The 16124-nt window shown below is 40.8% G+C and overlaps 1 long non-coding RNA gene across 3 annotated transcripts in view; it reads left to right on the forward strand.

Annotated features, from left to right (window-relative positions):
• Window positions 1-13738, forward strand: part of LOC142361441 (uncharacterized) — a 63834-nt gene extending 50096 nt beyond the window's left edge. For all 3 annotated transcript variants that reach the window (XR_012764067.1, XR_012764066.1, XR_012764068.1), the window contains 2 exons: window positions 10989-11134; window positions 12051-13738. This is a non-coding gene — a long non-coding RNA (uncharacterized LOC142361441). The remainder of the gene's footprint in view (window positions 1-10988; window positions 11135-12050) is intronic.
• Window positions 13739-16124: the final 2386 nt, after the last annotated feature.

Here is a 16124-nt window from a genome sequence, read left to right on the forward strand (position 1 = left end):
CTGCTTGAAAATAAACTGCGACTGTAGCTGCATAGGACTGAAGACAGCTAGTGAGAGGGCCATGTCTAAAAATCTGATGTTGAAAGGTTGGAGCTGAGAACCGATAGGGGAAGGACAGATCTGAGGAACTGGAAAATTGGAAGGATTTGGACAGGTTGGGCAAAGATTTGGGAGTTTTGTTTGTTTCTTGAAATTGAAAGAAGCAGCAGCCTGACAGAAGGGATCTGCCCTGAGGCAAAGAGAAAAGTCAGGCTTGGGGAATGGGGCTTGTACACCTCAGATCATTCCTAACATTCACTAGAGCGCTCTGCACTTCAGATCCAGAAGAGAATGCATGCTGTTTAGTAGATTGTGCTGTCATCTGTGAAATCACTGTCAATTTCATCTCCCTCATCATATTCTGCACAGAAGAGGGCAATCTTATTAGCGCTCTCAGCTACTTCTTGAATTTTTGTCCTGAAAAGAAATCCCAAAATAGCAGAGTAGTTGAGGTTGGAAGGCACCTCTGGAGATCCAAGCAGGGTCAGGCAGAGCAGGTTTTTTAGGGCTGTGTCCAGTCAGGTTTTGAATATCTTCAAGGATGGAGACTCTGCAACCTGTCCTGTTCAGACAGAATTTCCTGCATTTCATTTTGTGCCTGTTGACTCCTGTCCTGTCACTGGACACGACAGAGAAGAGCCTGGCTATGTCTTCTTTACTCTCCCTTTCCCCCATCAGCAGGCATTTCTAAACTTTGATAGGATCACGCACACACAAGCCTGTTCTTCTCCAGGCTGGAGTCCTAGCTCTCAGCCTTTCCTCATGTGAAAGGTGCTTCGGTTCTCTCATCGTCTTTGTGGCCCTTTGTGAAGTAAATAAAATGTTTCAACTAATATGGGAGTTGGAACTCAAAGGGGAAAATGATTTTGAGGGAAAAAGCCAAAACACATCCTAATAACTTAAGTGTAAAAACTGTAATAAGAACATGAAGATCACAAAATGAAACACTAAGAAGTTAGATAACTCCTGCTTTAAGATTCTGCAATCTTCATTTGCTCTCTTGTGTTTAGTGTACTATAAAGCAACCTTCATGATCATACAGAATATATAATCTAATGACTGGATTGGCCTGCTGTGGTGCTGAGCCAGCGAAGTTTGTGAGCTGTGCAAGCAAGAAGCCTTACCCTGCTATAGGCGCTGCTGAGATTGGTAGAAAAATCTGTAGGTGATGGAACAAAAGACTGCAAGTAGAGGAAAACATGTCTTCATGGTTATGGCAAATTTGAATTCCTAAGAATTGGATGTGATATTTATTTTTCTGCCTTTATTCCTGTATGATGCTAAACAAGTTACCAGGCCATTGTTTTCATACTGTTTGTATTCCTCGCTTCAGAGGTGTCTGACTGAAGACCCTTATGTCTGATGGAAACACTGGCTGTTCACATTTGCAGCTAAGCTTCTTAGGACTTGTCATTTGAATTCAAATGCTATGTAATGTTATGTCTGCTGATAGTCTCCCGTCGTCTTAAACAGGGTACCTCAAACTGTTGCATTCTACTGTAGTTTGTACACCACTATGTCACATTTAAAATAGAGGTAATAAGTACTTATCTGAAGGGCTGTTGGGTTTTTGTTTGTTTAAAAAAAAACAACCCACTTTTGTTTAGTAGCTATACTACAGTAATGCGTTCCTTCATGGAATTTTGTATGGCATTTATTAATTCTGATTGCAGAGGAGGAGGTGAGTATTGTGCATCTTTGAAAGACCAGATCAGCAGTCAACTTTCCTTGTTACCAGCTCAAGCTGAGAAACAGAGAGTTTCCATGTTGTTGATTCATGGGCTGTTCGTCCAGTCCTGTAAGCTGCAAAATACTCTGATTCGTGTCCTATCTTGTCACTGATTCATTTAGCATATACAGCTATAATAATTAAACACTTGTTTGTCCCATTTTTGGAATGTGGTTTCATGGGTAACACATTCAGTATTGTGCAGAATCTTTTATATGGTAAAGGTAATGTTCATGTTTGAACTTCAGCATATTTTACAATAAATTTACCTGTAAAGATCTATGTTGCAGAAAGAATGAACTAGTTAAATTGTAACACTTACTTTCTTATGTAGAGTAGTAAACAGTGCACCTTTAAAAATATAAAGTGACTTACACCTGTGTATTTAGGACTTCTACAGGCTGTTGGTCTTAAAATTTCAAAGCATTTTTCTTGGTACTGCATGTGGCACACTTTACTGAGTGAGAGTAGTTCTGTGCTTGATATTCAGATAGAGATCTGAAAATATTTCAGCTTTTCCCTTAATCATGGTATCTTCTTAAGTGTTGGGGGAAGTCTCTCCTGATCAGGTAGCAATACTAGCAGTAATGCTTCAAATTTGAAATATTTAGACTCCCTTTATGTTCTTTATCACCACCTCCTGTCATAGAAGTCACAAAAAATGATTGATAGAAATATATCTGAAGGGGAGATCTACTATTTAACCACAGTTTAACTTGAAGCAGAGCAGCAATTCTTCATTTAAAATAAACAAAAGTTTAAAATGTATTTGAAGGAAGACTTATGTCTGACATTTGTATGAATCTCTTTTTTGAAGGTGGCAGTTGTGTGTATCAGAAGAAAATGTTTAACTACAAACAGAAATAAGAAAAAATGATGGAGAAAATGCAGTGGCACGAGTGACATTGTTCATCTTTCTGCAAGGGGGCTAATATCACTGGGGCATTACTATTTCACTATAAATTAAACTTTATTTGTGTTGGAAGTTTATTTAATGTCTCTCAGGTGCAACAACTCAGGATTTTTTCCAAATTTGATTCACTTGTAATAGCTCTGTGTTAACAGAATCGTAGAATCATGGAATGGTTTGGGTTGGAAGGGACCTTAAAGATCATGCAGTTCCTAGTCCCCTGCCATGGGCAGGGACACCTTCCACCAGACCAGGTTGCTCAAAGCCCTGTCCAACCTGGCCTTGAACACTGCTAGGGAGGGGGCAGCCACAGCGCCTCTGGGCAGCCTGTGCCAGTGTCTCACTACCCTCAGGGTAAACAATTTCTTCTATCTAATCTGAGTCTGTGCTCTTTCAGTTTAAAGCCATTACCCCTTGCCCTGTCATTGCATGCCTTTGTAAAAAGTCCCTCTTCAGCTTTCTTATAGGCCCCTTCAGGTACTGGAAGCCTGCAATAAGATCTCTCCCTGCAGCCTTCTCTTCCCCAGGCTGAACAGCCCCAACTCTCTCAGCCTTATCTCACAGGAGTGGTGCTCCAGCCCTCTGATCATTTTTGTGGCCTCCTCTGGACCCGCTCCAATAGGTCCATGTCTTTCCTGTGCTGAGGGCTCCAGAGCTGGACGCAGGACTCCAGGTGGGGTCTGACCAGAGCAGAGGGGCAGAATCACTTCCCTCGGCCTGCTGGCCACACTAATATATCAAATGAAATTTATCTAGTATTGCTTCTGTGTCTTAATGTAATATTTGAAACCTATGTTCAAAAGTTCTGAAATTAACAAATTAATTAGAACATCATTTATCGAGTTTGAATCTTCCATCCTAAGTATACAGTGCAGAGTAGCTAGAGGCTGACTTACTTAGCTTCTGTTGAGAGATAGGAATAATATATCCGTAATGTTTGCTTCTGCTGTTTATAGCCGTAGGAAACAGCCATAGATAGAAAGTTTCACGTTTCCCTATGGTTTTTGCAGGGCAAGCATGTGGCTTTATTACCTATAAAAGAACCTTCTGTCAGCAGCTTTTACACTTTGAAGTGGTTTTAAAAGTAAAATATTTTGGAATCTCTCATAAAATACTTCAAAAAAAAACTTAAGTATTATAAAATTTGAACTATATAAGGCATAAATTATAGAATATGAAGTCTCAAATGTATACATTTTTAGTATTTTATTGAAATAAAGGCAAAGGAAAAGCTTCAGGGATTATATTTTTGGAGCAGTTAGAATAGTCAACAATAATATACGACTATGGTTCTACAGTCCTGTGATTTTCAAGCCAGACAGGTTTGGGACTGACACAGTCTTCCTGTTTCCTTCAACATTAGCCTGGCTCTGATATTTCCACAGTGGTTTCACTGAATGACTTTGGGTTAGTTTTTGGTAAGCTCAGCCAGTTGAATGTGCTTGCCGCGTGAGCAACAGTGCTGGCACCAAGGAACAGTTCCCTCTGCTCTTGAGAATGGCAGTCCAGTATTAGAGTTAATTTCCATTGCTTAAACTAATTTAAAGAATATTGAGGGCCTTATTCTTCCTTTCTTGATACTCCTACAGACAGACTTTGCCTGTCTGCTCTTCAAATCAGTATTAAAGAGGCTAACAACATCTTGGTCTGCCACTTTCCTTCTACAGAAGACTGGTGTCTACAGACGAAACTAACACAAAAATGCTCACATAGAAAGTTTCTTAGCATGTGGAAACAGCTGTGACACACCTTTCCTGCCATCAAGACAATGTGAAAGTCTCCCTCTTTTCCAATAAGCAATGTCTGTTATTTTCAGACGTATCAATAAATATATAAGCTATATTATCCATCTATGTAGAATGAAATTTCAGACACAAAAATAAGGAATTTCCAGTACTATCAGACAAAGATGAAAAGGTTCTCCTGTTCTGGAGGTATGAAATCTGTTACATGACCTGTGCAACCACTAGTTTTAGGAAGCGTGCATGGATGGTAGGTTGTGAAGTCAGAAAAAGGATCTCACTTAGAGTCGATAACATCATGTAGCCAGACAGCCCCCTGTTGGTTATATTGCTGTGGAAATAAATTGTGCTTGAATTCAGCAATTCATTGCACTCAACAAGCTATTTTTTTCATTCCCATATCACAAATAGAGAAGGGATGGGGGGGGGGCATTGTGTGCACTTGTAAAAATTACCATTGAATCAAGTTTTATCCTGCTTATGTATAAGATAAATATCAAAGCTTGGTTAGAGTATCTGCACTCCGTTTCTTAATGTCTTTATAGAAGCTTGTTTTTAAAGAGCTGCAGTGAAAATGTAGAACAGTACTTTGTCATTGTGATGAAAACTTAAGATTTACTGTCCCCATTTACAGCCTGGCTAATGCAAAGTATTTAGATAAACTTCTATCCAGAATACAGGTAATAGATTTTAAAACATAAAAGTTTGTAAGCTAGCAGTGAACTAGCCAGGTATAGGCTCCAGCCTTATTTAATGACTGTGGCTTTCTGGCAGGCATGTCTATGAGAGCCTCTGCTGTTTAACAAGGTACAGTTTTACCAAGTGGCTTGGGGTTTTTTATTCATGTTTGTTTTGCTTTAATCTGTTCCTTTGCATGTGGTTTAAGTTGCTACCAATGCAACTAGCTGCTTACTTCCAGTTTGTGTTTTCCCATGTGTTAAGAAACCAAAAACCCTATTCTTCAAAAGAAATAAATGTATAAAATACTGGGTAATTGAAGGATATGTATTAGGTATTTTGGCTTTTTTTTTAAGTGTTTGTAAAGGGAACCTAAAATCTGCCTTGTAATGGTAACTATACCCATGTGGTGATGGAATGCTGTAGGTACTGTATGAATGCATGCAAGCAGTTATTTCTAGAATCTGGTGAGATATCCATGCTTAAAAGGCACTGTCTGTGGTGGGAATGGATGACCCAAGGAAGGTTCCAGGAAGAACTCTGTCTCAGAGGCACAGGATCTTCTGTTCTGTGACAGACAGTACAGAGGTGATGTCTTTTCTGCATCAGGTATGGCCCAGGTTGTAAAAGCTCATCTTCTTTCGAAGAATTTGATTTGTGGCTAAAAATCCATAGCTGTAACAGTAGTAAACTGATGTGAGAATTCATCTTCTACTAGAACACAGAACAGAAGACTAGCATGCTGCCAAGAAAGCCAAAGTGCTTAAGGACTCTTCTTTTCTTTTTTCCCCTTTGGTACACATTCAAAAATCAATTGTAATCAGATATCTTAGAACAGTTAGCGAAAAAAACAGAGTAAGGATGTAAGAATACATGCTGTGATTGAAGAGGAGGAGTGGGAAAGACAGGGAGAGACCAAAGAGCTGCTTAAAAATTGTCATGACTTGCTAAAATCCATCAGAAGAGTTTAAGAAAAACTGGCTGAGGAAATCTGAAGGCAAGAGGATTCTTCTGTAAAACGGAAAACCTGGGTTTCAGAAGCCCGAGGGGATTCAAGTTGACATCTTATGCTTCCGAAAAAGTGCCCTGTGGAAGTTGCCCACAGATGTTCCCCATCTTTCCTGTTAAATCAAGGATATGTGCAAAAAAGAATAGAAGTCACGAAACAGTTATGTTCAAAGGTTGTTGGCAGTGATAACTATTACCGTTAGCAGATGAAAGCAAGCTGCAGGTAGGATTTCAAAGGGTAGTGGAATTTGCTTTTATTGGACTAACTGTGCAGTTCCTTGCAAGTTCCATATACCTTTCCTGAGATGTTTCATGAAATAACAGTAAAATGAGCATACAATAAATATAAGTACCCATTAAAGCTCACTAAAGGAATACCTTATGTTTCCAGTAGATGAACACTGAGATAACTGAATATTTGTGAATTGCATCACAGACCTCTGTTATGCCCAAGTTCTGTTTTTTATTGCTAAAGAGAGCACCAGTAAAGGTGGCTTTAAACTGCTTTATGCTCCTACTTTCTCTCAAGCTGCTGAAGAGGGAAAGCAGGGAGCAACTAGCAACATTAAAGAATTTCATGGCTGTTCAACAACCAGCAAGGGGATTCACCTCTTCCCTCTTTCACTCTACTGTCAATTATTTTCCTTTTTTTAAAATGTTTGAGGAGGCTTTTTCCTTTTTTTTTTTCTTTTTCTTTTTTTTTTTTGACAGGAAGGTTTACAATCTCCCTCCCAAGTTAGTGGAATTGATAAGAGCCTCTTCTAGGTGGAAGAAGATTCAAATAACTTACCCTGATCCAAAAAAATACAACATTTTTCCTCTTCTGAGGAGTGGTTACTTAGTCCATTTCCAAATTGGGATTAAATTTTAGGATTTCCTCAAGGCTCTTGGAATATCTATAATTTTTATTTTGTTCAACAACTCTAGTAGCTTAGAACATAGAGGTTACTTGTAAAGCTGTGATATTATGATCCCATGATTTTATGCTTATTCAGGCATAAAGTAGCCTGAGAAAGGTACTGCCTTATGGTATGAAAGTATCCTCAATCATTTACCTCTAAAACTGCACCTTTTTCTCTTCAGCTCTGAGCAGTTGTCCAGAGAAGTAGATATTTTTAATGGTAATTGACAAATTCTTGACTGTATCTTTACTTTTCACATTTATTCCAGAGTTCTTGTAAAAATAGCATCATGTCCTGGTGATTTATGGTGTTTGAGTTTCTCAGGCTGCCAACAGGCTCTTCCTTTGAGATGTCTAAGCCTGGTGAAACTACTCTGATTCCCCATAAAGCATGTCCTTGGGATAGGAATTTCCCTGTCACCCTTTATATTAAAACCAAGTAATTTATATTCAGCTTCTTTTCCTTTGCCAGTTTCTTTCATCCTCCTCTTGGTACTACATAGACAAACCCAAAAACCTCCTGGATTCAAATGTCTTCAAGAATACTTGGAATTCTTCTCCATGTGTGTTTGTGCGTTGGTACACGGGCACTGCGTGCAGCCGTTGGTAGGGGAAAACATCGTTCAGCAGCACCTGTGAAAGCAATAGCTGTCTGTCATTGTGCAAGGGCTGTGTTAATCCTGCCATCCTCCTCCAGCCCACTGGCTACCAAGAGAGCTTTCCATTAGCCAGTGATATACCAGGTAGTCTTTTATTATTCACTAATTTATACTTATATTGACACTTAAATAACTGTTAAGATTGGATTTAGTTTTAGAAATCGTAGCATTTCTGTTATTTTTCTGTTGGAGAAACAGCTTTAGCCCAGGAGGAATTCTGTATCGATGTATACCCCATGAATGAGCACGACCCCCCTAGCATTCTCATACTGTGTCATGTAGTGGTGTCATTAAAGCCCATCCACATAAGATATATTTTACTTGGCTTGATGAGTTTTACTTGAATCTTCTAAGAAAGCGGAGCAAGCAAAACATCTTGCCTCAAGATGTCACAAGTGATACAGGCACCTGGCCTCTGGTTCCAGTTCACCTGAGCAGAAACACTGAGAAAGGACAAAACTAATTTGCTGTTTCCACTTCTTCCCCTAGGCTGTCAGCAAGTCTCCTAACGTGGCTAGACCTTGATTAGAAGGTGACGAAGAACAGAACATTTGCAAAACAGATCCTGATTTTCTCCTACATAAATTATTCTTAGAAGCAGCATAACTCAAACCTGTCCGATGATGCAGGGTTGGAATTACCTTGGATACTTTGTGATACGTGGTCTTGGATCCCTCAGCAACCATGATGCTAGAGCAGAAATTATCATTAACAATGACGCCAAAACTAATTTTGGCAAGGTCAAATTGCCTTTGGATCCTCCAGCTGCAAGCAGATGGAGCAATCCAGCACCCCGCTGTCAAATCGGGTTCAGAATCACCCCTCATGAGCCTCCGTGGATGTCCAGCCTTTGGTATTGAGTCAACCGTTCTCTACTCTGCTGGTACCAATAGATCATTTTCTGTAAGTTTCCAGCATCTGGCTGGACTAGTTCCACAGAGAATATTCCTATGCTCAGTCAGAACCAGAAGAGGACTGAAAGGTTCTTCTGTAAGGTTCTCTTTAGCTGGACATACTACGCTAGGTAGAGAGTTCAGGTGTGGTTCACACTAGGGTAGCTTATAGAGATGGGAACTTCCTGCATTTTTCAGCATCTCTGTATTCTCATTAACATTTCCTGAACGCCAGTGGTCCTTGAGGTGCCGTCCGGACCTTCAACTTCAGCCTTCAAAGAAAGCCTGTTGTTGCCAAGTCGTCAGCTGTCAGAGTAGCATCCATGTCCATGTTTCATTCTCTGTTTCTCACTACAAGGCAGCACCTAACCCAATACCTGCATCCAGTGAATACAGAGCCTTCAAAGATCAAATTAGCAGTACAGTTTTACCAAATACCAAAACCGTTACGAAATGCCATCAGACTAGAACATGATCTCCAATAACAGCAAAAAAATCAATACGGAGCAAAAGGAAGACAAAGTTTTATCTCTGCTGCAGAAAGAGCAGCTGTCCCAAAATTAAGGTCCCAGACTATGAAGCCATATGAGCTAAATAGGGTCTTATTAATTAATATTTGAAAATACTAATTTAAAATGGTAAGAATTGCCAAAGGCATCTAGGGAGGAATTTAGATATGGTGCAGCAGAGACCATTTTTAGCAGTAACAACTTTTCCAAAGATGGACATCTTTATAAAGACAACTTCTTTGTGGGTTTTCTGAAATTCGAGCAGCTGTTTTTGTGATCTGTTTGTATAGACAGTGTTGTGCACACTATTCTTAGGTCCCGAAGAGGGTAAACACCAGGTCCCAAGCACAGGCTTTCCAACCCTGCAGACCTACATGCCCTCCAGCAAAGCAGCACGAGACTTAAAGAGAAAAAAAAAAACAAACCTTCTTGTATGTAGCAGTCTAACTGCTTCTTCCATCAGTGTGGCAGAGTGTCTGACTGTTTGATCTGGAATATTCAGGATGTTCCACCTTTTCCTTTCAACCACTGAAGTGGTTTTATAACAGGTTAGTGCCTACCAGCTGCCACAGAGACAGGCTTGTGTTTTCAATTTTAATCACTCATTGACTCCATTCTGTCCCAGGGCGTTTTAATGAGAGCCTGTTAGACCATTAGTAACATCACTTCTCTTCCTATGGAAATGAGATCTCGCTTTATCTTTTAAAAAGGGAGGGAAAATGGTGGTAATGACTCAGTTCCAGCATAGTGTTTGCTTTGGCTGTGCCAGATCTCAAGAGATGTGAATACATACATCTGAAAGATCAGATGGAGTAATGTTTTCAGCTAGAAGTTTTTCACCACGAGGTTAAAATGCCCTGCTCTTTCAAAAGGGTTATTTCCACCTTGTTACCCACCCAGCCCAAAGGAGCTGTGTGGTCTTTGTAGCAGGAGTCATTGCCTCCAGTAGAAGATCTGTATGCCTGTCACCATTTGTTTCAGAAGAACAGAAGTCCACATACTTATATCCTGAATGCTCTGGATGTCAAGTCCTAAGAATGTCATTAGATCTTCCACTCATGGCTATATCTTCACACTGGGAGTAGACAAAAAGTCAGTATAGATCCTTCACAGAATATAGATGATCAGAACCATAGCAGACTGATATTCCATTAGCCTTGTGTAATTTCATGTGATGTTCAGCTTTTCTGTTCAGTCTCAAAGCCTACCTTGGAAGCTGAGTGGGAGCATGTGACAGGCTTTCAGTAGCTAAGCACAAGGGACTGCTGCAGCACAGCTTATAGGGTGAAGTACAGCCAACGGAGCAGCCACACCAGTGTCCCTGTGCCTGTTGGTGCATTTTGGGCTCCCCAAGAAAGATGAGGAACTACTGGAGAGAGTCCAGTGGAGGGCTGCAAAGATGATTAGTGGACTGGAGCATCTCTCCTATGAGGAAAGGCTGAGGGAGCTGGGCTTGTTTAACCTGGAGAAGGCTGAGAGGGGACCTTATAAATGCTTATAAATGTCTGAAGGATGGGTGTCAGGAAGATGGGGCCAGACTCTTTTCAGTGGTGCCCAGCGACAGGACAAGGGGCAATGGGCACAAACTGAAGCACAGGAATTTCCGTCTGAACAAGAGGAAGAACTTCTTCCCTCTGAGGGTGACGGAGCACTGGAACAGGCTGCCCAGGGAGGTTGTGGAGTCTCCTCCTCTGGAGATATTCAAGACCCGCCTGGACAAGGTCCTGTGCAGCCTGCTCTAGGTGACCCTGCTTTGGCAGGGGGGTTGGACTAGATGATCCCCAGAGGTGCCTTCCAACCCCTACCATTCTGTGATTCTGTGATTTTTCCAGCTAAGCTTCTGCAGCGAGTCTCTGAAATAAAAGATGAGTCTAGCAAAAAGGTGATCTTTTGCCCATCCTTTTCCACATGTATCCGTAGAGATTTTGGGACCGCATATGAACACCAGTGAACTCTGGATTGCATCATACTTCAGTTGCCAAAGAAAACTCCTACTGAATAACAGCAGAAAACATCATTAGCCTAACCAAAGATGGGAGAAGGATCTCGATTACATCAGGGGGCATGTAGGTACAATTTTTCATTTACATACTTGACATGGCCATATTAATCATTAAGCCATTAACGTGTTCCAGGGATCCACAGTTTACTGAGCCATCTTCAGAAGATAATGTTTTGAACAATCATAGGTAGCAAAGGAAAATTATATGGCTTAAGGATCTATTTTCAAATGGGGAAAACATAATGTAAACCACTCTGTTCTGGAAGATACAATTCCAGTTTACGGGAAAATTCTGAGCTTACTAATCAGGTTACTGCTCACCATACTGCAACTGGGATTGGAACAAAGGCCACCAACAGGACGTATCCAGTAGTTATCGAGGAGGCTTATAACCCCAGTGCTGCCAAAGCAGTGCTGGTATTCTGATGTTCAGTTTGTCTATCTGGCCACCAAAAGCTTTGCTTCTGTTTCCAGATGTGCGCTATCAACACAATTAACCCATCTTATGTCTGGATCCTGCAATGTTTCACTTCATAGCACAGATGAAGAACTGATCTCTGAGAGAGAAATTTTGTTCTTCAGGTGTGCAAGCTATTGATGTAAAATGTTTTGCAGATCCACTTACCTAACACATTGGGAAAAAATGAAATGTCCCTATAGTCTCGTGAACGTTGAAGTCTCCCATCTAAGTCATTCTGTGCCTTTTCCACGTTCCTTTAGCAGCTATCACCCACCCATTAATTCACCCCTATAAGATCTGCTTTTCCTTGTTTGGTGGCGTTGAAGTTTCTGACAGCTCTGTTAACTGTCCTCTCTTCAATACAGTAAGTTGTGTCTCTTTGGTCCCACAAAGGCAGCGACTCTTTCCAGCTGAATTTTATTCCTTAACTGCCTCTGTGCAATGGGAAAGAAATGGGTCTGCTTTCTTTTGTGGATCTCTGCTTGCCCTTATCATGTATCCTCTTCCTCTATTCCACCAGTGACCAGGCCAAGGAGTGAGCTGAAGACACAGTAAAAAGATGCAAAGATTAAAGGACAGAAGGATCAGCAAGCCGTCTGTTTATTGTTGAATGCAACATTGTAAATAAAATGGTATGTCAGCAATTATTTTATTACTCAGTTTAGTTATCATGGGGGAACAAAACCAAAAACCATAGACCAGCCTTTTCAGAAAGCTTTCAATGAAAGCTACAAACTGCCTTTGAAATTCAGAGAAAATTGAGTTCCTGCCTCCAAAGTGCTAGTGAAACCTGAGACATGGTGTTTCCAATCTCTTGTCTTTTTTTCCAATGGAGAATCAGGATGGAACAATGTTGCAACGTTCAAGTCTTCAGAGTTTCAGCAGGCACTCAGCTGACTGGCATAGCAGAAACTTGCTTAGAAAGCAAAGCCCTAAATTAATTCTCTAAAGTAGACTTGTACACATTAATCTTTCCAACCTTTAGGGCTACATTCATCATCTTTCTGACCAGAAAGAAGCCACCAATTATTGAACCATTGCATTAGAATGGAAACAGAATAGAAATGGAGGAAGGATTCTTGGAAAAATTTAGACATCGGATCACACTTCAGGGGGTTATTTCAGCAGAAACTGCACGATGGTCTAGAAAACCGACATTGTCCTTTTTTTTTAATAGAAGTCAGATTTATTTGTATTTTATGCGATGACTACTGATTTACATCCTACCCACCCATTTGAGAATATTCAGAGCTCCAGGCATATCTCCAGCTGGTTCCAGACTATTCAAATCATTGTTGGTCCATCCATTTACTAGTCACAACAAGCCCTTCTGTGACTAATTATGGCCTGACTGCAGCAGGAGAGGCAGCTTCAAAGAATGAGAATCTTCAGACGCACTAGCAGTTCCCTCGGTTCCCAAATTATTTATGTGGATTACATTGAGTTGACAGATTTAACTGGGCTGTTGAAGATACGGTCAAAGAAGCCGAGTCACTCCCTTCCCTTTTATTGTCTTCTGAAGACATAACAGTCATACGCATCTGTCACTAGAGAGAGGAAGTTCTTCATCACTGGACTTGATTTGGGCTTTTATGCACTCTTTCAGTAGCATCTGGGAATGGATCAATATAATATTTGGTAGGGAGTTGTATTTCCTCGTGATGTGCTGTAAATCTTTTATTGTAGATACTCCCACTGTTTATTGTTGAAAATCAATAAAAATAAACCTTGTAAAGTTAAAGCCTGGCAATGGATCAGCACAAATCAGAGGGAAGGAGTAAGGCAGTGAGTCTCCCTCCCCTTCTTGGATAGCTCCCAGCTTGTTTCCCAATGAATATTCAATAACACGCTCCAGCAATCTGGGAACGAATTTTAAAAAAAAACCCTAATATATTCATAGTTATGAATTCTTCGTTGTGATCTCAGATGGGACTTCTGATCCACTTTGGTGGCTTTCTGGGACTGAATTAAGCTGCAGATCAAAATGGAGAATCACCCAGATTGTGTGTCGGATATACCTCAGAATTTTCCCCTCCAGAGACAGAAAAAGCACATCAGCCTTGCTCAGCTCAGATTAAAGGAGTTGGCTTTGAGCACTGGAAAACTGAAAACTAATCAAAATAGGTAAAAAGGGGGAATAGCCCAAAAGTTTCTCCAAAGTCAGAAGAACCCCTGTTTGCAAGCTTGTAGAAGCAGAGCAGGATGCAGTTACTCCAGCATCATTCTTTTGCCCTATGGCTATTAATTCCTCCTATACTGCATCTTAGGGTGGAGTCTTCTACTATTTCCATGAGATTCAGCTATGCAGGGAAGTGAAAAATGGTTTGGAATTATTTAGTAAAGGGGCTAACTTCCCACTACTAAGGCCAACACTAAGAGACAATAGCTTTATTTAAACATCTATTCTTAATCAATTATACAATCTTACAATCACTGATTGTAGAACCTATAACAACGCAGTGACTGCACTTCCTAAAGAACAAAATCCCTCATGAGGTGTCATACTGAAATCACTACCTAAAGAACATGAAAGTGTTTCACATCAGACTCTCTGTTCCCTGATATCAGCAGATTACTGGACAATTCAGGTGGTAAATAAATGACATGCCCCCAAAAGAGATAAGCAGGACATAAAAGAACTTATGTGAAGAAGCAGACAAAAAGTTACTTAAAAGCCCAAAAATGTAATCAATCCCTATGAAAGGAAGTCAACACAGTGCAAGAACAGGGGGATGGAAAAAGTGTGGTGCCTCTATCCTGGTGGGATATCCAACATGCATCTCAAGGCTTTACTGGTAAAGCTCTTGACAGTCTTGAATATAGAAATACAGGATGAAATCCATCTATAAAGGAGGTAAAAGTGATTACAATAAGAAAGAAAATATAAGACAGATTAGCTGTTGTCTTTCTGAATGATCTGTATTTTACAAATCTAGCAGCAAGCTGTCAGACAACCAAGCTATTTAAACAATCTACTCCTGCCATGTAAACGGCAATCTGTGTAGGACAGAATGACGGCATTACCCTACCATTCAGTTTCTTTTCCCTCTAGAGATCTTACTGTCCTGGGACTTCACTTGCATGTTAAAAGGCAGAAGAGAGCTCACTGCTTGATGTAAGTGAGCGAGAGGGCTGCCCCCCACCGCTACAGCAGACAGTTTCTAGCATCTCAGGCAGTGGAACAGTTTGCACATTTTTCCTGAATCCAAGGGAGAATAAAAAGGAAAACATAGCAGTAAGCTTACTGAAATCAGCAAATTTTGCACCTTCCCAGGAACAGGGAACTCTGTTCCGAAAGTTGGCAATGACTTGAAGAAGTGGGTCATGTTGGTGGTCACAAACTCCAACTTCATTGGAAGAAAAAAGTCTAAATTTCAAAATCCCATTCCTGCTTAATCAAAAATAGAGCTAGATGTGAGCGATCAGAGCTCCTGGTTCTGTGGTATGCAAAAGCAGGACCAAGTCACCTACAATACACTTCTAGTCCAGCGGAGATCATATGGTGAGATACTAGAGTTGGCTTGCCTGCCAAGCTTTGGGTGAAAGTACTCAGTTTAACCCATCATCTGGTTTTGACCAGAAGGCTTTCAAAATCACTCAGACTCATAGCTAATCTGGGCTCCCATCGGCCAAGTTCACTTCTACTTGTAGAGCTGTTATCTTCTGTGGCAATGCACCAGTGTGAACCACTCTGCTGACGACACACCACACAATCTGCTCTCTGCTGCGCCCCTGCCTGTTCTGGACCTCAGAAGGGAAAAGGCGCAGTGAAAATATCTGCCACTACTTCTAAACAGCTGCCTCAGTGCCTGCAGGATGTGCTGCGCACCACTCCTAAGAGGGCACAGAAAAACTGCCGTCCTGCTTCAGTGACACTTCACAGTAACATAAATAATCTTGGAAGGTGGAGGGCAGCAGCTACCCAGGCCAGCTGAAGCCCCTTCTAGTAACTTCATGCTATTTTTATATTCATTTGCCTGCAAATGAACATACTTTCATGCTTTCCTCCATGATTACTGCCATTTTGTTGTAGCTTGAAGCTACAACACCTGTAGCTCTACCATCACTGCTTCCAATTTCTGCATAAAGAAATCCAGGAAGGTGCTTTCCTTGGAAGAACCAGCTTATACCAAATTATCTTCAATTAAAAGGTACGGTTATCCCACTGATCTCTGTCAGTTCCACAAGATTTCTGCCAGGTTACTCACACACACGCATGCTCTCAAACATACTTAAGCAACTATGTGTCAAAAAAAAAAACCCACAATGAACCGAAAGCATTGTGGAAGAGCCTAGTCATGTTCCCTGCCAGTGCACAAGTGACAGCGGGTGACGCTTCTCAGTTCAGTGCTGAGTAAATGCTATAAGAACTTTGGGGATCCCGACTTGCTGACAGTCATGTGCTTTGTTTCAAAAAGATGTGTAGTCTCACAGCACGCTGTTACACGAGGTCAAGGTGAAGCATGTATGGTTCTTTACAGGACAGGAACTTGCACTGGTATCTTTTCTCAGAGCCAAAATATTACATTCGTAGAATGATGTTGTGAATGATGTGCTGAATAAAAATTAACCCACGAGAGGAACCAGAAAGTGT

This window comes from Opisthocomus hoazin, chromosome 1, assembly GCF_030867145.1.
Source record: "Opisthocomus hoazin isolate bOpiHoa1 chromosome 1, bOpiHoa1.hap1, whole genome shotgun sequence".
In the NCBI taxonomy this organism is placed as follows: Eukaryota; Metazoa; Chordata; class Aves; order Opisthocomiformes; family Opisthocomidae; genus Opisthocomus; species Opisthocomus hoazin.